Genomic DNA, 24,383 nt, shown 5'->3' on the forward strand with positions numbered 1-24,383 from the left:
CAGGAACCGTCTATACTAACTGATAACAGTAAGAATAGAAAGTCTCTGTAAAAAGGCAGTCAAATCCTAACAGAACTGTAACTTAATGATACATGTACATCAAGTTCCAGCACCTCACCAAGCACCCTTGCCTTGCATACTGAGATGGCAAACTGGTGTGTGTCAGTATTTTGATATAAAACTGCGTAGGTTCATATAGTTTGATTCAACGTTTGTTTGGTTATTTTTTAGGAGCGTCTAAACACCACCTAGGCCGCCTTGGTGCACTAAGCTCATAAAACTGCACTAAGCCCATGATGGAATGGTGCTATGAATGAAAAAAACATACCATCGGACGTAGTTTTTCATGAAGATAATGTATCTGAATTTTTTAGTCATTAAAAATTATTGTTAAGTCGTAATTTGATTTTTTCTGTCATCAAAGGTTTTGTCCGACGGCACGTGCCAGTAATTAACCAGATAATAAAATCACTGATCCATGAAGAAAATTCAAAGAAAGAAACAACACTTACACGGCTTATATATGATTACACCTTTTTGTTTGTCGTGTTAGTGTGTGTATTATGTTTCTGTAGGATTTAAAACAAAACTTTGTATTTCTTCTTTTTTTGTGTGTATTTTTAAATATGCTAATTTGACTTTATGATATTTTATTTGTTTTAATCAATACTTCGTTGTAATTTGAAAGTGCACAATTAACGACTATTATCATAAATTCATTTATAAATATTTCATTTTGAAGTAAGTAAGTATGGATGACATTATCAATAAATGAATAATAAATAAATACAACAAAGAGTCACAAGCAAATATAAGTCATGATTTGTCTATATACACATCACAGATTTAATATCTTGGTTTTGTACGATACAGCCTTGGTCTTGTTTGTTCTGATTGGGTTTTTTTGCTAGTCTTTGCGGTAGTGGGATCTCAAAATTAGTGTTCACTGCTCGAACGACTCGGGCACTGTTCATAGTTACTGGTCCCATATAAGGCTCTTTTCAAATCAGCAAAATGGACTCATGTGATGTCATGAAGGTTAGTGACTAGGTCTTGTAGACTTTGTGGCTTCCAATTTATTGACTTTTTGAAAACATGATTGATGGACTCACAATTATTATTTGTCCATATGCGGTTCTGGTTTTTAAGCTGTTTCATTGGGACACTGGCATGATCAAAAAGTCTATCTTTCAGATAAGCTTTAAAATAAGTGAAAAACTGAAATATTTTTCAGCGATTTCATTTGATTTGAGGTAAAATTCTACTGAAATCTATATGTATTCATCAAAATGAGTTAATGCTTATTTAATTATGATATATAAAACATACAGATACAGAAATTACGTAGAGCATTTTCTGACAATATATCTTTAAAAGATTCAGATTCAATATATTATTAAAGTCTCTCCACTTCAAATATAATCATTACGTATAATATGAACATGAAATAAAACAGCAATTTTATAAATTAGAATACAAGTGCCATCCTATAAAGAATTATGAGAGACTATAGAAATTAAACTAAATTATTACTATATAATTATCATGTCTCTAAAACATTTCCGTTCTGTAAAACCATGTAACTGACTTAACCTAAATTAGTTCTGTTCTGTAAGAACATAACTATTTATCCAGCATATAAAAAAAAATTCTATTTATTTTTGATTTAAACATTTTGGCTAAATCTGAAAAATAAAGTTGACTAAACGGTATGCGTTTTCTCTTGTTTTGCGCGACCTTTATTTGCTTATATCTTCGCCATTCCACTATGAACTCTGAACAGTGGTGGATGTTTGTCTCATTGGCAATCAAACACTAACTATCTATTTATATGAAATATAAATTTTATAATAATTACCTCTTGCAGAATTTCAAGCGGTCTGTCAAACTTGTTGAAAATGGGTTGCATTGAACCCCAGGGACGCCACATTTTTACTCTTATATTTGAAATAAGTCTGAATTATAATTTGTGTCTATTCGTGCAAATATTGAAACAGTATATGGGGAAGAATAAAAAGAAAGAAATAGACAACAATATACTCCGCTTTGAGTAAAAGCCAATTTCTATTGTTTTTACTAAAATTCCCGCAAATCTTTTATTTCCAAAAGCGCAAACAAACACTGTTTCCAAATATTTGTTTTCTGATTAAGCATCAAAGAAAAGATCAACAGCCCTTTTATCATTACTAATTAAAAACAAAGAAAATAATTTACTTGTTAAAAGATAATCCCTCAGAATTGATTGGATCAATTAACAAGGTGATCAGACATTACAAAAGTAGAGCGCGTGTCACGTTAAAAATGTTAATTACTTTTAAATCGCTTTATATCATCGAACCAACTTTTAACATACTTTTTTTAATATAATGATTTATCTTAATTAATGATCTTGGTGCATATTTTACCTTTGCTTCATATCCTTAGTGCAGTATTTATAAATTCGTCAAGCTTCATCGGATTTAACTAACAATGTGACAACTGGACACATTACACAAAATCGGCGCGTGCCATATAAAACGTTAATTACTCTATTATTTCTGAATATATTTACACCAAAATTTAAATATATGCTCTTTATTCAAATCTGTATCGTAATGCATGACCTTGGTGCTTATTTGAATATCCCATCATGGGCTTAGTGCACTTCCTCGAGCTTAGTGCACCAAGGCGGCCTAGGTGGTGTTTAGACGTACCGCTTAAGGGACACAGCCGATCGTTGTAAAATTATATCTAAATCTTTGTTAAAATACGATTTTAAATTGTTCAATTCTTTCTTTTTCATAATTTTGTCAAAGTCTACTTTTTAAAGTTTTAAATTTAAAAGAAAAAATGAATATTCCATTTTGATTTGAAGAAAATCTTTTTGAACTGTTATGACATGGTGTTGCAGGCTGATTACAGGTAACTATAACACAGTAATTTTCCATTACGACAGTGCGTGTATTCTCGGGTGTGTATAACGTATAGTTTTCTAGAGAACATCCTGTCTACGTGCACGTGTAATACAGATTGATGACATTATACAACATTTCTTTTGTTAAATGTGATAATAGGTATCTGTGTGACTGTCCATTCCCTATTTCACTACCACTAATTTTTCGACGAAAATAAATTAAAAAATAATTCATATGAAATTAAGAAGAAAAGTAGCAAATATAAACTTCAGTAATTACGCATTGAGTAAACATAATTTCAATATTGCATGAACAAATCCGTGAGAAAACGTATACATGTATGAATTAAGATGTGTTTAAAAAGACCCATTGGCTTTATTTCACACTAGAACCTAAGATAAACTAGAACTAAGCAATGGTTGATCCAGAAATTTTAATAAGTGGGGACTGGGGACTCATTGACTGCCTTAGAGGGGTCACGTACAGTCATGCTTCCGTGATTCCGTATATAATCTACCATTTGTTTCCCAAGACTTAGGGGGGGGGGGGACGAAATTCGCCTCTGCTAATTGGGAAGTCATTTGGTCTGATACACACATATATATATAAACATATATATAAATATACCTCCGTGGCGGATCCAGCCATTTGAAAAAGGGGGATCCCAACCCAGGACAAAAGGGGGAGGGGTGGTTCCAACCATATGTCCCCATTCAAATGCATTGATTGTTAAAAAATAGGGGTGGTTTCAACCCCTGAAACCCTCCCCCTGGATCCGCCACTGATACCTAGTATGCATATAATCAAGAACAGCTTTAAATATATGCATATAAAATAATGGTACGTCTTAAAACCGTTCAGGATCTCCTGGTTGCACACAGGACATTAAGTAACTTAGGGCATGTATATATAATAGTGACAGTTCAAGTTATACATTCGATTGATAACTTATTTTATAATTTTGTAATTTTTGTTTTGATAAAATCATAGACATATAATACATGTATTGAGACATATATAATACATGGACATATAATACATGTGTCTCATTAAAAAGTACATGTACATCGTTTTTTTCCAGATTTGTATAGTAACTGGTTTAATCAGAGACATATAATACATTGTATTCTATGTCTCTGGTTTAATTAAGTCCCCTTGATGAAATTTAAATTGCGAGACGCTAATTAATAAACTATATATCTATCGGCATGCGCCATTATTTGGGATACGTCACGGATGACCGACGGTCATATTCAATACGATATACCAATCATCATTTGAATTTGGTCAATTGATCTTTAATAATTAGGACTAATTGGTGATGGCAGAGAATATGTCGCTGGTGATGGTTAAAAACATATAGAAGTGAAACCCTGCTTAATTAGGGTTTGTCTACATTCGTCTTTTTGTATTGCCAAACATTCTATAATCAAGGATTTGTACAAGGCCTTGTTATAATATAATGAATCTTATCGCCAATATCACCATAATTACATAAAGAACAGATACAATATTCTCCTAAAGAGTTTGCCATCAAACAATTCAAAAAGAAATGTTGAGTCGAAACAGAGATACCAAATCTATAAAAAGAATCCCTATTTTAGTCGAAATTAAACTATATATTCTTTTTTCAAAACTCCTGAAATAATTTAGCATTATCTATAGACAGCTTACATATGCAAATCTTTTTTAGAAGTATGTGAGCGTAAATCAAATTTGTTTATTACCCCCCCCCCTTTTTTTTTCCTTTTGTAAAATTTAATTGTAAACGATTTTCTTTCTTAATTTGTGCTGTCAAAAAAAACAAAAATGTCTCCTTGTGTATAAGTTATTAATAAAAAAAAATGAAGCCGCAAGAAAAATAACGGTACGCCTAAACACCGCTTGAAGGACCTCCTGATTGCACTCATGACATATAAACGAAGTGCACTCAGGACCCTTTATAGTCATCGCACACAGGATGGATGCATATATTCGTTATACGCTTCCTATTTTAGAGTTAAATTTGGAAGAATATGAAATCGAACTTATACAGTGTATGTAAAGTGCGGATCCTAAAATATCATTTTTACTGTATATGCAATAAATGTCTAATGTAGAATGATAAATAAACAGACGAACTTTTTTTTAATATTTGAAGAACATGAAGAAAATTAGTTAAAATGTATATGTTCAGAAATACATAATACTAATAAAACAAAGTAAGAGATGCGAGCGGGGTTTTATCGCGCCTAAAGCCATCCAGCTGTGAAATATATACCAAAATAGGTGAATATTTATGACATTTCACGAAGAGATCGTGCACGGGCTTTATAACTAACAGGTGAGATGTTGTTGCAGTAAAAAATATTCATTTTAATACAATTTATTAAGTTGTATAACGTAGAACATGTTTTGTCATTCAGTTTCTTCATATTTAACTAAATTCCACTATGATGATTTCGTAATGCTAGTCATGTTTACTGTCGAATAATGATACTATTCTTTCATTTTCACTGTGGAGCGAATCATTAGTACTGTATATGCGGTGCATTTTCACTGTATAATTTTATTTTTTTTATCTATTACAGCTCATTTCTTTTAGCATGAAGAGCAAGACTTCAGTTGACTTTCTTGCTATTCTTTTATTGGATAATCATTATGATAACACCCAATGTAATTCAAATATTAAAAATACAGGTTAAACTATGCCTATTCATATTGTTTAAAAATGTCAATCTTATTTACAAAGTTTTTATAAACAATTAAACAAACAAAGCAAGCAAGCCAACCAAAGTTTTGCTTTACATGCGTTAGGAAATTAGCTGTAAAGCCTTAATTTAGCCGACTTGCTCAAACAATAGATAAAGTAAGAGAAAGATTTGATAAAATTTAACTTACGGAGGAAAGTTTGGTTTTAAAACACTCTAATAAATTCAATAGAAATAACATTTATTTCAAATTCATTCCATTTAGTTTCTTATAAAGCGTATATATAGGTATCTTTATCCTTATTTTTTTTATCCATGTCCATGACACTTCACCACTAATTACGTACATCTTGATATAGATTGAACCTTTGTTTTCCCGTTTAAAAGGTTTTACACTGGAGCCCTTTATAACTTGCTGTTCGGTGTGAGCCAAGACTCCATGTTGAAGATCGTATTTTGACGTAAAATTGTCTACTTTTATAAATTGTGACTAGGAGTAGGATGGAGAGTTGTCTCATTGTCACATACGACATCTATATATGGCTCAAAAACGAAACGAGACGGGATAAAAAGGGATAAAAAAATCCACGCTACTTTTTGAATATATTTATAATGGGCTTAATATGAGTCAGAATAGAGTAAAATAGAGGGTCGCATTTGGGTATAAGCGTGACGCCGGATTGCCGATTTTTTGCAAGCGTGACAGGTCAAAGACAAATGATTGTGTCGTGAAAAACGAAAAATGAAGTCTAGCGGGACACGGATAATTACAAAAAATGAGAACTGCATAGTATAAGCGGGATACGGGAATCTGACAAAACAATAAGCGGAATACGGGAATCTGCCAAAACAGTAAGCGGGATGCGGGATCAGAACCCCCCAAATAGACCCTCAGAATAAGATATTTTTGTATATTCATCCTATTGTTACAGTCATGCCTTCAATAACAAATGTATCCGATGCATGCATTTGTTTTATATTTTGGTCCCTTTTTCAATTTTATATAGACAAAAGTCCTTTAATATAGATATTTGGGATTCGTTTACATGCTGAATCTAACCGTGTATCTAGTTTGGGGATTTTTTCCTAGTTGCTGAAATAGCCCACATAGAGTTCCAAAGGGTCTAAAATCAACAAAAATGAATTGTAGCATGCATTTCGTGTACAATAACCCAAATGTGTATGGTTTTACCTCTGCGGTAGTATCCATTCGCGGATCTAGAATTTTTCATTTTGAAAATTGCTTTTGTTACAAGTTTGAAAAGCTATATATTTGATGAAGAATGAATGAGGAGTTTGTATTTCAATTTGAAAATACAAACAACACATGTATCATAAATCCTAAAGTCATCAACTAAGTTTTTCGTTTGTTGCAAGTGCATTTATCACATAATTCTACAATAAAAATTCCTCGCATCTTTCAAAATTCTACATTAATAATGACTGCACTAACAGTGATAATTCATCGCATCCATAGTTAAAATGGATCGCTTTCAATAATCGATATGCTATATTATGATGCTTTTATAACACTTATTTGAACTTTAATGCTATGTTTGTATATTATAAAGACATATCACAATGAAAATATGTTAAAACTTATCTTCAAATCGCTTAACTTGATATTTTCAAAACATAAACAAATACAGTTTTCCCATGATCCTTTATTCTACAATAGACATACCCGCATATAACAGTAAAAATGAACTAGCTGGATTCGCACTTTATATACACTGCTTATATAGATATGTTAATTCTTGTAAAATAATGAGAGCACGTGTCACTGATTACATAACTTCTGAGCCATGAATTATCCAATCAACAAAATTGATTTGATTATCTTTATTGTTGTTTATAGATTGTGTTGTTAGTACAGTGTGACCACGCGGGAAGTAATATTGTGACGTTTAAAATGAATATCACGATGTTTTAAGATTTTCGTATTTTTTTAAATTTCGTTCCATAAATTTTTATTTTTTATTCTTAAATTTATTATCCTGACCTGGACCAGTAATTAATTCTTTGTACGATTTTGAAAAGGGAAATAAATATTCATACTTTTAAAGAATTTATATTAATTAGAGTTTTGTATATGGAATCCGTTCTTAACTGTAATTAAAGCCGTACTTTTCAAACAATCAAACTCATATACATGTAGTTAGATGTTATTTCTCATTTTATCGATCTTGTCCAGGAATTTTATTTTTGAGTTATACGATTGTTTTAAGAAATCCGCATTATTAAGTTTTTTCTCTCCGTTTTTTGAAAATTATGATATTTTGGGTATAATTATTTCTTAACAATATGTAAGTTAGATTGTAGTAAGATTCTTAACTTTATTTAAAAAAATGATTTTTGTTACAGCGAGAAAGACTTTTTCGAAGACAGTCTATTGACACGAAATCCGTTCAAACCACAACTAAGTCTTCTAAGGTTAAACTGAATATTGTACATAATTGTCTTCTCTTGTATAATGGTTTGTTGAGAATAAAGATATACAAATTCAATAAAATTTGATATTCAGTCAACATTGTGTTTGTTTAAAAACTTGATTTAGAGAGAGAGAGAGAAGAATTACACTGAGAAACAAAAATCGAACTTGTTACAGAAAAAAAACGCAACTATAAAATAATTTTCTTTATTCGTGAACTGCAAAACACAACAAATTAATTTACCCGTCATCATGAAAAATAAACTGAAAAAGTACATTGAATGAGATATTTTATTTTTTCTATATGCAAATTCATGTTAAAGGTAAAACTGAACTAACGATACAATTCCTAAAAAACCCAATAAAGATAATCCAATCAATTTTGTTGATTGGATAATTCATGGCTCAGTAGTTGTGTAATCAGTGACACGTGCCCTCATTATTTTATAAAAATTAACATATCTAAGTTCGATTCAGGCGGGGATCCAGAGGGGGGGTTGTCCGGGGGGGTTGGAACCCCCCTTTTTTGGCCGATCAATGCATTTGAATGGGGACATGTAGGTGAACCCCCCTTTGTCCTGGGTTAGCCCCCCTTTTTAAAATGGCTGGATCCGCCCCTACGATTTCAAATTCTACCAAAATTTAACTCTAAAATAAGAAGCGTATAACGAATATAAACATCCATCATGTGTGCAGATACGATGTTGGTAATGGGTCCTGAGTGCACTTTGTATGTCCTGAGTGCACTCAGGAGGTCCGGAGCGGTTGTTTAGACGTACCCCGTCCCGAAGAATAAATCATTTCCTGAACTTAAAATACATTTATCTGTAATTAAAGAAAATTCGCCTTAATTCTCTCACATATTTAAACAATTGTAAAATGATTAATTCAACGACTCCAGTCTGTTTACCAATACTTTTCTTGTTCAGTTTTTGTTTATACCCATAATAGATGAAATAAGTACTTTTTTAGGAAAATTTACAACTCAAATGTTTAAAAACAAAATTCTACACTTTTAACCATCTTTTTACCTGGATTTTTTCTCTGTCTCGAAGCCGCAACCGGTGACCCCGTATCAAACATAGCGACCAACACCTCACATGACGTATTCTCGATGTTGAGGTATTGACAATATACAATCAAATTTATCGATATACAGCAAGTAAGACTAGTAATTTGGTGTTGAATGCTAGTAGATCAGAATTTTTTAATTGTACTTTACCTGTTTAAGGGGCACTAGCTGCCAAATTCATGTTCTTCATCGATTTTAATAAATTTCAAATAACGTGTATATAGTGTTGAATTGTTTATTAAAATGTTACGCACAATCTTGGCTGATATGCATAAAACCATTATATTTCATGACACTGCATGGAAAAGAAATTAACTTGAAAATACCAGAACCAGAGACATATATATTGCATCTAATATCTCTGCCAGAACTAAAAAATAAACTACCGTAAGTCCACATAAGAGGGTATGGATGTGAATTAACAGAATAGAGAACAAAGGACAAAGAAAAAAAGGAATACAGAATAGTGAAAGAAAGAGAATAATGGAAAAAAGTGTAAGTTATTAAAAATATAACTAAAAAAAAGAAGACAGAAAAAAGAAACCCCCTCCGAGACGAGCCTTACATGCACTGTTATTTGACGCTGTCGAGTTATTTTGAGATTAAGACATGTATAAGTAGTCAGCCCGTAAAGCCTCTTGCACCAATTTGAGGATTACCAAAGGTTAATTTTACGGCGGCTCATTTTATTTTTGCTTAGAGATAAACATAATTGACAAGTTTCCTTCCCCTGCACTCTCGATCCCACGTGTAAATAGCACGCACGGAATTACAAATCAAGACATTGATACATTACAACACTTGCCGTCAGTATTTGAATATATTGATTAAGAAGGTATAGAAGATTAATGCACGCACACTATTATCAACCACTGGCCTAAATAGTTAGTCCGCAAACAACGAGGGTCATAAAAACCCAGCACTTTGAACACAGCCACCGGCATGGTGTGAATCTGAAAGCTTCCAGCTATCCATTTCTACCATAGAAAAGTTTTGCCTTTCATTTATCAAAAATGAAATATGTTGATATTAAGGGTATATAAGAATTATTGGGCAATTCAAACCATTCCTATTGTAAGTGATAAAACTAAATTTATATCAGGGTGATTGAAATGAGGGAAAATAGAGGGGGGGGGGTCAGGAGTTCGGGGCCCCCCTTTTGGAAAAAAAATTTGGTTGAATATATATGGAATCACTGAGGCATTGCAGGAGCAGGCCCCTCTTAGGCAGTCGGTGGGCCCCACTTATGAAAAATTCTGGATCCACCACTGTGGTCTTCAGTTGTATTATCTTTTAAAAAAAAATTACCCCTGTATAGTGTATATTCTAAAGTGTAAATCAAGGGAAAATAATGTAAACTATCTGTGCATTGGGACCTATTAAAAGGTATTTTGGACGGAAGAAAGAAGGGAGGGTGAGTCCATGGGAGGTAATCCACACTCCCTTCAATTTGAGAATATGCTATTATCTTGTAAACGGTCCATATCCCCATCCCTAAACCATATATATTCTTGAATGGGACTATAAAATAAATGAAATTATGAAATAAAAAGGAGGTCTTTGGGGTTCCCCCACCCCGTTCAATTTGAGAATGTGCTATTATCTTGTGAACGATCCAGATCCCCACCCCTAAACCATATATATTCTTGTCGGGGACAATAAAATTAATGAAATAAAATAAAAGGGAAGTCCCACCCCCTCTTGTTTGAAAACTTTTAAAGGGTCAAGATCCCCACCTCTAAACCATATATATATATTCTTGTATAGAACAATAAAACAAATCAAATGAAATATAGGGAGAGTCCATGGGGGTCACCCCCACCCCCACATGTTTGAGAAACTTTTAAATGGTTGAGATCCCCAGTGGTTAGGTTAAAAAAATTCTAGATCCCTGATCCCCACCATCATACCATATATATTCTTGTATGACTATGAGACAATAAAATAAATCAAATGAATATAGGACCATTCCCTTTGTCTTGGGTTGGGAACCCCCGCTTTTTAAAATGGCGGGATCCGCCCCGGCATACCATCTGGCTAGCTATAAAGGCTTTAAAAATATGAATTCAAACAAGGAAATTAACAGTCATGTTGACAGTGTAGGCAACTGTTTTGAATTAAAAAAAAAGCCTTTTACATATATATCATTATACATGTATAACAATTTTAAATTTTTTGTGCATTTATTTTTGCTTACCGTATTTTAAATAATGGACAAAATTGCATGATTGAATATTGTAATTTAAGAAAAATCAGCATACATGTTATAAAATGCGAAGTGGAAACTGGGAATTTGTCAGAGACAACAACCCAATCAAAGAGCAGACAACGGCCGAAGGTCACCTATGGGTCTTCAATGCAGTGAGAAAATTTCGGCACTGGTCTTCAGCTCATAAATATGTATCAGAAATGAAAATGAGATACAGCTTTCAGTTGTATTAATAAAAACCTCACAATAAGTTCTGAATATCAGAATATACAGTATTGCAAGATTCTCTCAAAATGTACAAATAGAGCTGAAAAACTGTTAAATTAATCATGCTTATTTAACATTTAAGTCCATGGAGTCCATCTAAATATGCATACTCTCGTACAAAGGAATATAAGTATGCAATAGACATCAAGTTTTCAAAAATAAGAGTATCTATGCCATTAATTTACGACAAGATCTTCAATCAAGTAATAATTTCGGATAGTTTAAATATTTCGGAGGTTAGTATGACCTCCTTTTTGGTGATGATGTTTTCGTTTTAAAGTTGAGAAAATTGTTTGTACCAACAAAAATAAAAACAAAGTCAATCTAGAATTATGTTTTTATCATTTTTTTATGTTTAGGTTGTCAGCAAGATGAAAAGGACAAGTATGCAGTTCAAAATTCAAAATGTGGATAAGCTGAGGTTCAAGGTCTTACCTTTGCAGATTTTCATATTTTGCATGAATAAATTCAAAGGTTATATGATGGACGGCAGAGAAAGAAAAAAACAACTTTTCAATTATCCTGCTCCTGGATAAATGTAAAACATCTTGTTTTTAGGTAAGTTTAATGCTCTGTTTTGATAGTGTTAGTGCATTCATCTGTCCAGTCTTTCCTCTAAATTGTATCCTCTTTAAGATTTTGGTGAGTGTTCGCCATGAATTTCAGTAAGTAACTTGTGGATTTACATGTATATACTCAAAATTTAGTACTTATATTAATGAGATTTTAGCATGACATCCTGCCAAATGCTTGCTAATCATGTTTATGTTCCAGAACATACAAGTATTTGGACTGTACGCATACAGTCTGCCCAATTTTAAGAAGTTGGTCAAGTTTATTAGAAACAAATGTACAGTACAGATCAACATAACTGAAATCTTTAATAGATTAATACAAATAGTTTAATTGCAGTTAAAATAAAAACACAGGTTTGGTCGAGCTGGTACCAGACAGTACAAGTATACTTAAATGGTCTGACTGTACACATATGGTGGGACTGTAAGTTCTGGACCGTAAACGTAAGATCCAAATACTGATATGGTCTGGAACATTTATACATGTCTTAAAATTAATATCAAACACATTGGTGTTTTTGGAAATAAGTTATTTGATAGAACTATAATGTTTTGGGATATCAAAATCAAAAATATCCCATTTTTAGCTCACCTGGCCCGAAGGGCCAAGTGAGCTTATGCCATCACTTGGCGTCCGTCGTCTGTCGTCGTCTGTCGTCGTCCGTCGTCGTCTGTCGTCGTAAACTATTTCAAGAATCTTCTCCTCTGAAACTACTGGGCCAAATACTTCCAAACTTTAATTGAATGTTCCTTAGGGTATCTAGTTTATAAATTGTATCCAAAGTTTTGATCTATCAACAAACATGGTTGCCATTGCTAAAAATAGAACATAGGGGTCAAATGCAGTTTTTGGCTTATAACTCAAAAACCAAAGCATTTAGAGCAAATCTGACATAAGTAATATTGTTTATCAGGTCAAGATCTATCTGCCCTGAAATTTTCAGATGAATCAGACAACCCGTTGTTGGGTTGCTGCCCCTGAATTGGTAATTTAAAGGAAATTTTGCTGTTTTTGGTTATTATTTTGAATATTATTATAAATAGAGATAAACTGTAAACAGCAATAATGTTCAGCAAAGTAAGATTTACAAATAAATCAACATGACCGAAATGGTCAGTTGACCCCTTTAGGAGTTATTGCCCTTTATAGTCAATTTTTAACCATTTGTCGTAAATCTTAGTAATCTTTTACAAAAATCTTCTCCTCTGAAACTACTGGGCCAAATACTTCCAAACTTTAACTGAATGTTCCTTAGGGTATCTAGTTTATTAATTGTATCCGAAGTTTTGATCTATCAACAAACATGGTCGCCATTGCTAAAAATAGAACATAGGGGTCAAATGCAGTTTTTGGCTTATAACTCAAAAACCAAAGCATTTAGAGCAAATCTGACATGGGTATCATAGTTTATCAGGTCAAGATCTATCTGCCCTGAAATTTTCAGATGAATCAGACAACCTGTTGTTGGGTTGCTGCCCCTGAATTGATTATTTTAAGGAAATTTTGCTGTTTTTGTTTATTATCTTGAATATTATTATAGATAGAGATAAACTGTAAACAGCAATAATGTTCAGCAAAGTAAGATCTTCAAATAAGTCAATTTGACCAAAATTGTCAATTGATCCCTTAAGGAGTTATTGCCTTTTAAAGACTTTTTTCACAATTTGTTCATCATGTTGACTCACTTTAAAAAATCTTCTCCTTTGAAACTGCTGTATCAATTTCAGCCAAACTTAGGCTAAATGAGTTTCAGAGTATCTAGTATAAATTTTATATTTTATTTCCTTGTATGTCAAGAAACATAGCTCCTATGGCTAAAATAGAAAATAGGAGAAAATGATTATTTTTTTTGGCTTTTGAAGAAAATAGGACGATCCAAAGAACATTTAAATAAATTGAAAAGCCAAAATAATCATTGATGAGAGATTTAACCAAAAGAATTAAGGTGAGCGATTCAGGCTCTTGAGAGCCTCTTGTTACTTTTAATAAAGAAGAAGATTATTGATGTATGTATAAATGTATATTAAAATGAGACAGCAAGCCAACGACACAAAAAATAAGGATGAAACATACATATTTTTTTTGTATCAATGCTATAATTTCGAATATGTTCAAAGAGTTCAAGGTATTTTTTCATTGAAATAAAACACAAATTGAAATCTGTCAGGACTTCAAAAGCTGAAAGAAATATTGTTTCTGTTGTCTGTATTTTGTATAATATATTGCAAATTCTTATGAATAATGGAATGTTATTATAGTTGTTTAAAGTTTTAACATTGATCTTTATACTGTAAATTCATAATTTATTGCGTGCATTTATTATTTCGATTCTGTCATTTTAGACTGAAATGCGATTTTAAATTTTATGATTTTGAGAAAAATCCTGTTTAATATATATAAAATATTTCATAATGCGAGTTTAAATTATTGTGTTTACAACTCTGTTGCATTTTTCGCAATAAAAAAAACTCGCATTAATTCCGAATTTACAGTATATATATTATGTATATAACTTGGGAAAATACCCAAATGTTATAAAGAAGAACAAATTACAGTGAGTTGCCTATAGGTGTTACTGTAAAAGTTTACCTATAGCTCAACCTGTTTTTAAAATTGTCAACACAATAGGGACATTTAAATTGACCAGTTGGTATTGTTAGATTTAAATCTACCTTGATGCTACCTGTAAAAGAAATTATTCACCAAACCCAAAGTTTCAGCATGCTTCAGCATGCTTTTTTCCTGAACTTTTTCTTACCTAGGATTATTCTATTGAGAGATTTTTATTTTACTGTCATTCAAAATATTAGGAGTGATCAAGCCAAACAAGAATGACTATATCATATATGATATTTTCTTGCAGTTTGTTTAAAATTGCATGGCCTTAAATGCACTACATTTCATCTTAATGTTTGTATAGCCACTACTTGCAGTGTTTATACCCTAAATAATCCAGTCGTAATATTTCACTCACTTTATGAAACATCAAAATCATATTTGAATAAACAATTTTATTTATTTTTTAACACATATATTTGAAATCTCATTCAGAATTCCAAAGATTTTAAATAATTCCCAATTTTATTCATTTTTCACTACTTCACTAGATTTTTTTCTAAATCCATAGTATAAATTCTGATTAACTTCCCATGATATACAACCTAATTTAACAGGTGCAGAATCTTGTTATTTTGTTATCAATTCCATTACTATATTCCAAATAGATATCCTCACTTTACAAATATTTTGTAATATTTTATTTATATTTTTACTATATATCACTTGATTTTACTATATCCACAGTAAACATTTTATTTCTTTTCCTATGATAAATTTCCAAATCAAACAATATTTGATCCAAAATTTTATAATTACTATTTCCAATTTCACATGAATCACTTAAAACATTTCCTCACGTTAGGAATATTATATTTTACTTTCATTTTTCACTTTATCACTAGATTAGACTATATCCTCTGCATTATTTTCAACATTTTATTTCATTTCCAAGATCCCATTTAAATGGTAAATCATCTTAAGTTTGTAATAGATCCCAAAACTAATAATGAATGTTTTTAAAATCACGTTTAAAGCCACAGAAACATGTTGGATGAACTCGTACTATATCTCTTATTTGAATTCCAGTTTTGAATTTGTTTAATCTTTAACATAACTAAATCCCATCGTATGAAAATTTGAATTTCCTTGATTGAACACAGAATTTTATGCACAAAAGTCCCACTGATATTATAATAGATTTCAAAGAAAAAACACAGCAAGGTATACTCCAAAATTATTTTCTAATTTTACATGTACAACAATATATGTAAGCCCCACAAAACAGTTTGAATGAATTATTTCCTCCTTGATGTCCTTCATGACAATAACATCTTGAAAAAAACACATCACATTTTAAGAAGCCAAATTGCCATAAAAAATCTAAGAAGTGAATTCAAATGAAATAAATCCAATATTGTATGCACAATGACACCAAAAGATTTCAAACATTGCAAATAATAATCCAAAATGAGAATATTGAAGGGTCATGTGAAGAAATGAACAACATATCCCTCTGAAAATTTAAACTGTAAACACCTGAACAGCTATTTCTTGTTTCACTGGCAGCTGGACAATACTATGTATAAGGGTTAGAATTTTAAAGAAGCATTTAGTGTGTAAATAAAGTTTAAATTTTCAAACATAGTAATACATATTTAATTTAATCTTTTAGTGATTTAGAATTTTAGGTAAAAATTTGATAAATCATAAATATCAGGGATTTAAAACAATTAAAACCAAAAACTATTTTCTTCCCTATCAATTTTTTAATAGAACAATCCTAGGTAAGAAAAAGTTCAGGAAAAAAGCATGCTGAAACTTTGGGTTAGGTGAATAAAAATCTTTACAGGTAGCATCAAGGTAGATTTAAATCTAACAATACCAACTGGTCAATTTAAATGTCCCTATTGTGTTGACAATTTTAAAAACAGGTTGAGCTATAGGTAAACTTTTACAGTAACACCTATAGGCAACTCACTGTAATTGATTGTTATATGGTATTAGAATAGGAAGATGTGGTATATTGCTAATTTGACAACCCTCCATCAGAGACCAAAGGATGTAGGCCGTTAGCAACTGGTGACACTGGACAACCTTTAACAATCAGTAAAATCCATACCGCATAGCTATTTTTATTGAAAATCATATTATTGCTACATGTATGCAAACAATTTTGTATAATACATTACTTTAGATTTTATTGGTTCTTTTTCAGAAGGATTGAAATTCACCACCTAGAATAAATGGAGAAAACATCTATAGAAACAAGACCAGAATAAATTCAAAGACAAAAGTTGGATCAGTTATTATTTTCATCACTCAGGCAATGATTTGAAGTTCTTTTAAATACAAAAAAATATTGAAACCACAATAATAACAAAAGTTCTGTGCTGAATGACCAAAAAGTGGACTATACCACCAAACAATGCTGGATGATAAGAAACTATTAATGTTTTGTGTTGAGGGATATTGTGAAAAAAAATAGATTTACTTAAATAGCAAATAGTATGTTAAGCCTAACAATAGAGGTTTTATTGATTTCAAATGGTAAATAATTGTGTTTCAAGAAAGTATTCTGTAATTCATGAATAAACATATATTGATACTTACATTATCTGCTTTGTTGTTTAAAAGTTTAGTTTTGAACAGTTATAGAACAATATGCTAAATTAACATTTCCCAAGAAAAAAAGATATTCAATTAAAAAGATTCATAGACGTCATAACTTAAAGAACGTCACAGCTAAATCCCTAACAACAGAACCAAAATCGGAAACGTTACGGTATTTCCGTATCCTTTATTAACATGTTTGAAGTAAAAAAAATATACATTCAGCCTTCGCCCTCATTCACAGGTTATGCCTGCCTCATATTATAATAATTTACTACCAAATAGAATACATTGTAACATACACATTACTGTATATTTATATCTATATATTTACAATTAGAATCCCATAGGATTTTAATTTGTCCCATGGGATATTAAAAATCCCATGGGATAATAAAAATCCCATGGGATTTTTTTTGTCCCATGGGACAATAAATATCCCATGGGACTACAATTATCCCATGGGACCAAAAAAAATCCCATGGGATTTTGGTTAAATCCCATGGGATAATGGTCAATCCCATGGGATTTTGCCTTGTCCCATGGGATATTGAAAATCCCATGTTTTTATAATTTAAATTGCAAAATAAATATGAAAGAAACAGTAGAAAACCAAAGAAATTATTGAATCCCATGTAATTCCGCACATTTTGGTTATATACATGATATTGTAGCTTTTGTTTGAGGCGGCGGCGGATTTGCAAATGAGTGTTTTGCAAATTAAAAGTGTCCAGTGTTTGTACATTTAAATATGAATAAATCTAAAATACACAATATTTAATTTTCAACCTATATATATATTCTGTCTTTATGATACCTGGACGAAAGTAATCATGGACGATGACATAGAAAAGACTTTTAAATACTTATTAAAACAATATCTAAATGGTTTTACATGGCCACTTCCCCATTTGTATCGTATATCGTTCCCATAGGCGTATTGTGTTAAATGGGAATACTGTATACACAATAATACCTTTCTAAAAGGTTCGCTATACACCAACAACACAAATAATACAAAGACATCTATGGGTTTAATTGGTGATATAGTCAAAAATAGAGGTGTTTATATACATATATCCATTTCTAATCTGTTCCGAGTCATCAAAAATGTGAGAAAATGAATCAGAATCTATTACAAACAATGCCATCAAAAACCTATTCTTCAAATATCTAAAAACATTCAGGTATAGCTTAAGACAACTACTGACGAAAGTATTGACTAGGAACAATAACAGGAATCTGTGGTGATTGATCTGGCTTTTTCATACCTCAACCTTGTTACTTTTACTCTCGACTAGCAAATACTGGTAGTTAAAAGAACACAATATGTGTCAATGTCATATGCCCAGTCGGAAGTCAACATCTAGGTCAATGTTGCAAAAAGTAAAATCACAAAAATACTGAACTTAGAGGAAAATCAGTTCGGAAAGTCCATAATCACATGGCAAAATCAAATAATAAAAACGAATGGACAAGAACTGTCATATTCCTGACTTGGTACAGGCATTTTCAAATGTAGAAAATGGTGGATTAAATCTGGTTCTATAGCGCTAACCCTCTCACTTTAATAACAGTCTCATCAAATTCCGTTTTATTTACATTGATGCGTTAATTAAACAGACACAATAAATAAAATAAATTATATCCTACAGGTCAATATAAGTCTTCACCAATACACAGATGTCCCGATATACAATCTGATATGCTGTATATATCACTACCAGTCTAACAAAAATCTTTCATCAACAATAGAAATCAATAATGACAACAAAAAAATCAAGATATAGAAAATAAAACCACTGACAAAGTTTGAAATTTGAAAAAGCACATCAAGTTGAACATGTGAATAGATTAAGTTCTTTTTTTTATTCAATAAAGTTAGAACCAAGAGGTATACATGATATACCAAACAAGTGATGATCATAACTACTGAAAGCATAAACAAAGTACCTAAATAAGGCCGAATATACCAAGGGGACGAACAGTAAAAAAAAAGGTTGAAAACGTTATGGAATAAAACGAAAAATGACGTCTACAAAACACAACAAAGTACAACGCCGTGAAGACATATAACAAGACAAACTCCCCGGCAGTTCCAGTTCCGATCCGCATACGGGCCCGAATATGGAGTAAGGGAAAAAAGTTCCGGAACGGAAACGATCCCTGTCCGGAGTTTGATAACAAGACGGACCCCACGAAAAACCGGTGTGATTTCTGCTTATTTCTTCCTCATTATCTTATGCTATTAATAACGTTATATTTCAGACTGCATTTAACATTTTATGCTACCTGTCATAAAAACTCTAATAACTCTCATATATATATAAAATACAAATAAATGCTACTGTTTATGTTATGTTATAAGTAGCGAATGAGTTATAAATATAAAAACCCCTGTCGGCATTCTAAAACATGAATAAACACATTCACTCTTATTGTACTTAACAACTGTAATATTAGTAATTGAAATGAGTATTTATGAATTAATTTATAAAAAAGAACAGAATAAAATCAACATAAAATGTTTGTATCTTCGTGATTAGATCAGTATCTTGAAAAATAAATCGAGAAATCACCTACCATTTTAAAATCGTCTGATGATAACGACCTAAATTCAATTTATGTGTATTTTAAAACCAAAAGTTGTTGTTGGGGTTAGTTACTTGAGCCAGTTTTTATTGACACAAGTTCTTTTAATTATTCACAAAAGAATTTGAGTATATTAAATCAGCCATGAAATTACATTCATAAACGGTGATAATTTGAAATAAAATTGTGCTGTTATCACCGTATTTATTACAGACAACAATTTAAATTGAACAAATGACATTAATTTTCAAGTCTGGACAAACTTTAAAATTTTGATAAAAGATATTGGTAAAAAAAAAAGGATGGACAGAACTCAGTCGGCCAAAACATTTTTTTTTGTTCCCCCTCCTTTTGCCAAGAACAATTACATTATATTAAACAGAGAGATTATATAAACGAATGTTAAGATTGTAAATTTCAACACAGATGAATACTAAAGAACTGATGATGATAAATGATGCACGTGAAAAAAAAAAAGTTTGTTAGATTTCATAGTTTCCAACTTTAAACTTTAAATTAGATGAACAACATAGGGTGTTGTTTAAACTTCCGACAGTGCGAGGGCTGTATAGCCAGTCAAGGTCATTAAAAACTCCCACCGTCATCATAGAAAATGAAAACAACACGTTATAAATGTCATGCGTCCGAAGCTCTTTTTGAGTCTACCTCCAACAGGAACGCTCAAAGCCAAATATTTAAAAGCAAAGGATGTATAATAACCAGAACAGTTGAAGATCGAGCTATATTGCAATAAAAAAAGGTCATAAAAAGGTAACATTTTGCAAAGAATTACCGCAGTTCAATTGAACGGGATGCCGCTGAACTAATTAGAACTTGATTTTATTTGCAACGTTGACTTTTATGATATCGCGTAAAACAGAAATAATTGTCCAATCCTAGATTCAGATATCAATTTTGGTTTCAAATGTGAACCTTATATCAAACATTGTTTTTCTTCTTTCCTTGTTCATTTGGGTCCATCTTACTGTAAAGAGTTAAGATACCCCAACTCGACAGTCGTTCGTTTTTCACATATCTGTTATGGTAATGAAAGGTTCAACGTTATAATTTTGTATCACTGTAAGATTATAGAAAGTCATCAGGGATGTCGTTACCACACATTACTCAAAACGGTTTAGTCACGTTTCTCCAACATTTGATAATTAGACTAAAACAACATTAGGGATTAGGGGGTCCTCATAAGGACGGGCATCGTGATAATTATCTGTTACAGTAATTCACCTTTATCAGGTCTTAACTAAAATATTGTAAAAAGGGATATTGTTAAAAAAAAATTCTATCAAAAAAGTAACAAACCATATATTTTTGGTCGAGTATAACCCAAAACTACGGAAGCCGATAAGGGCCATTCAAAAAAAAAAATATGTCGTTATTACGACATAGCATGTCGTAATTTCGACATAACATGTCGTTATTACGACATCGCTATGTCGTAATTTCGACATAACATGTCGTTATAACGACATCGCTATGTCGTAATTTCGACATATCATGTCATAATTACGACATCAGTATGTCGTTGTAACGACATAGCTATGTCGTAATAACGACATGGCTATATTTAAAAGAATATGTATTATGATTGGCAAGAGACTAAATGACAAAGAAATTAACAATTATACGTCATCATAATGTCCCCGATAATTAGAAAAGCCCCCGCAGGGTCAGCTATAAAAGAAGGAAGAAAGCTACCAGAGGGAGAGTCCCCGAAATGCTGTGTGGCAGACAGTGTTATTATTCAATTATTAGCTCCCTTGGTAAAACTCCAAATTTCATATTTAATGCAATTTATTGTTAAATAATTTACATGAAGCTTAATAAGTATATATTTGTTTATTGCATAGCTTTTGCTATTTGAATTCATTGGTTAAAGACATTTATTTATATTGTAAAGTTTAATATTTGCATCGTCGCAAAATCTTTGGTTTCCTTCTTTGGATATCTTCAGTGAGAAACTTATATATGTTATAGATACCAATTTAGAATAACATGGCCCATAGTGCTAGGGCTGTACAGTCTCAATTAGATGTCCCCAATCCAACGTTACATTTATGAAAAACTGTTTTAACTCTTATGTATAGTGATCCTATTTCTTATTCTCTGATCTTCTTGATTCTTGACAGGAACAACGAAATGTGTCGGTTCTTTGTGGCGTTAAAGCCGTTATTTTACCAAATTTCCTTTGACTCGAATGCATATTATAGAAGAAAATGAATAAAAATAGTAAGACAATAATAATATCTAACAAAAGTACAAATATTTGCCTCATGTGAGTTCAAATATTGCTGATTCAATAAAATCGTCTCTACACAGTCGTTTTTCAAACGGTAGCCATTTTGTTTAAGTTGATATTTCATTTTTCAAAGCAGTTAAGGCGTATTTTTTCATAATTGATCAAAACAAAAATTAGATATACGAAGAGTAAAAAATGCCATGATTCTTTCCTTATTAACAACCTATTTGGGTCTTAAAGGAATAAAATGCTTCAATACATTACAAAACGGTAGCCATTTTTTCCAAACGTCTGAAAACGTCTAAAATCCTAAAGACGCTAATTTCCGACGTTAAATGTACTAAAGTTTCAATTAAATGTTTATGATAATTAAAACAAATCGTGTTATGAAATTTGGAGAAAGATGTTAATGATTGCTGCCGGAAAAAAAAATAGTGCATGTTGCTAAAGACTCCGCCCGGGGTTCGACACAGTTTAAATTTTGCAATTTTTATTAATTGTATAGCTTTCAACGCTTTATTTAAAAGAATTTGGAAATGGGGGGAAAATCCCATTTTATAAAAAAAAAAATGAAATTTATGTTACGGAAGTACTCCGAAATAGATCATTTAAAGTCGTCACTTCAGTGAGGTGCAATCACCAATATCAAAACACTAAATACCAGTTCACGGAATGTTTTACTTCACGATTTGTCCTGCTATTTCGTGATGAAAGTAATTCCTGTACTAGCGAAGCCGGAACTTTTCGTCAATATAAACTCGTGCATGAAATGGAGGTAATTGAAAGACGAATCCCAAACAGCAACGAAAACCGTTTCATCGAATTAAAAAGAAAAGGGATTATATTTAAAATGTATATATCTGAAGATGACTTGGGAAATAATTCTCAAGCCAAGGTTCAAGTAATTGAAGGGGTGTATTTCGACAACTTATGTGTCAGGGAAAATAAAATTCTATTCAAATTTAACCAAGGGTAAAAATGTTCGATTTACTTGCAGAGTGTCAGATATATTTGTATTGGGGATGAATTAAGATATAGAAATTTTACAATGACAGATGATATTTAACTTGAAAGTTAAACATCCTATGATAAAAAAAAATGAAAACCGTATACATTTACTTCCGTCCCATCTTTCCTTCCTACATTACTTGCGACAGTACTGTATTTTAAGTTGAAATAACTTAAAGGGTAAACATTATTATATTCACAACTCGAGGTAGTTTTTTGATAAAATGGCATCACAAAACGAACAGAACCAGAATCAACCAACAATATAAAAAACCGAATAAAACTTGCAAAAATTAATCGAAGTCAAAGACCCTCTTTAAGCGTAACGTGTTGTAGGAATTTCGTGCCGAACGTTTGAAAGCAGCATTAGAGCAATTGATAATTTATTTCACCCTTATTAGAAGTCATGTAGTTTACGCTTATTTTGAGGGAAATGGGATGCTTAGCTGGCAAATTAGGCTCGTACATTCACATAATATTATCTATCTATTATATCTGTACATCCATTTGATTATCGTTAATTTATTAACTATAACTGTTTTTTATAAAAATATATAAGTTTCTCACTGAAGGTATTCAAAGAAGGTATCCAAAGATTTTGCGACGATGCAAATATTTAACTTTACAATATAAATAAATATCTTTAACCAATGAATTCAAATAGCAAAAGATATGCAATTAACAAATATATACTTATTAAGCTTCATGTAAATTATTTAACAATAAATTGCATTAAATATGAAATTTGGAGTTTTACCAAGGGAGCTAATAATTGAATAATAACACTGTCTGCAACATAACATTTCGGGGACTCTCCCTCTGGTATCTTTCCTCCCTCTTTTATAGCTGACTATGCGGGGGCTTTTTCTAATTATTGGGGGCATTATGATGACGTATAGTTGTTAATATCTGTGTCCTTTAGTCTCTTGGCAATCATAATACATATTCTTTTATATATAGCGATGTCGTTATTACGACATAGCGATGTCGTTATAACGACATAGTGATGTCGTTATTACGACATGATATGTCGAAATTACGACATAGCGATGTCGTTATAACGACATGTTATGTCGAAATTACAACATAGCGATGTCGTAATAACGACATGTTATGTCGAAATTACGACATGCTATGTCGTAATTACGACATAAATTTTTTTTTTTGAATGGCCCTTATCGGCTTCCGTACAAAACTGTTACTTAATTATTTTCACCCGTA

At 31.6% G+C, this 24,383-nt stretch overlaps 1 long non-coding RNA gene across 1 annotated transcript; it reads left to right on the forward strand.

Moving 5' to 3' along the window:
• Window positions 1–9,826: 9,826 nt before the first annotated feature.
• LOC134709560 (uncharacterized) lies at window positions 9,827–16,992 on the forward strand. The gene is made up of 3 exons (XR_010105983.1): window positions 9,827–9,922; window positions 11,923–12,121; window positions 16,914–16,992. It is a non-coding gene; the product is annotated as an uncharacterized LOC134709560 (long non-coding RNA).
• The last annotated feature ends 7,391 nt before the right edge of the window (window positions 16,993–24,383 follow it).

This window comes from Mytilus trossulus, chromosome 3, assembly GCF_036588685.1.
Source record: "Mytilus trossulus isolate FHL-02 chromosome 3, PNRI_Mtr1.1.1.hap1, whole genome shotgun sequence".
Lineage (NCBI taxonomy): Eukaryota > Metazoa > Mollusca > Bivalvia > Mytilida > Mytilidae > Mytilus > Mytilus trossulus.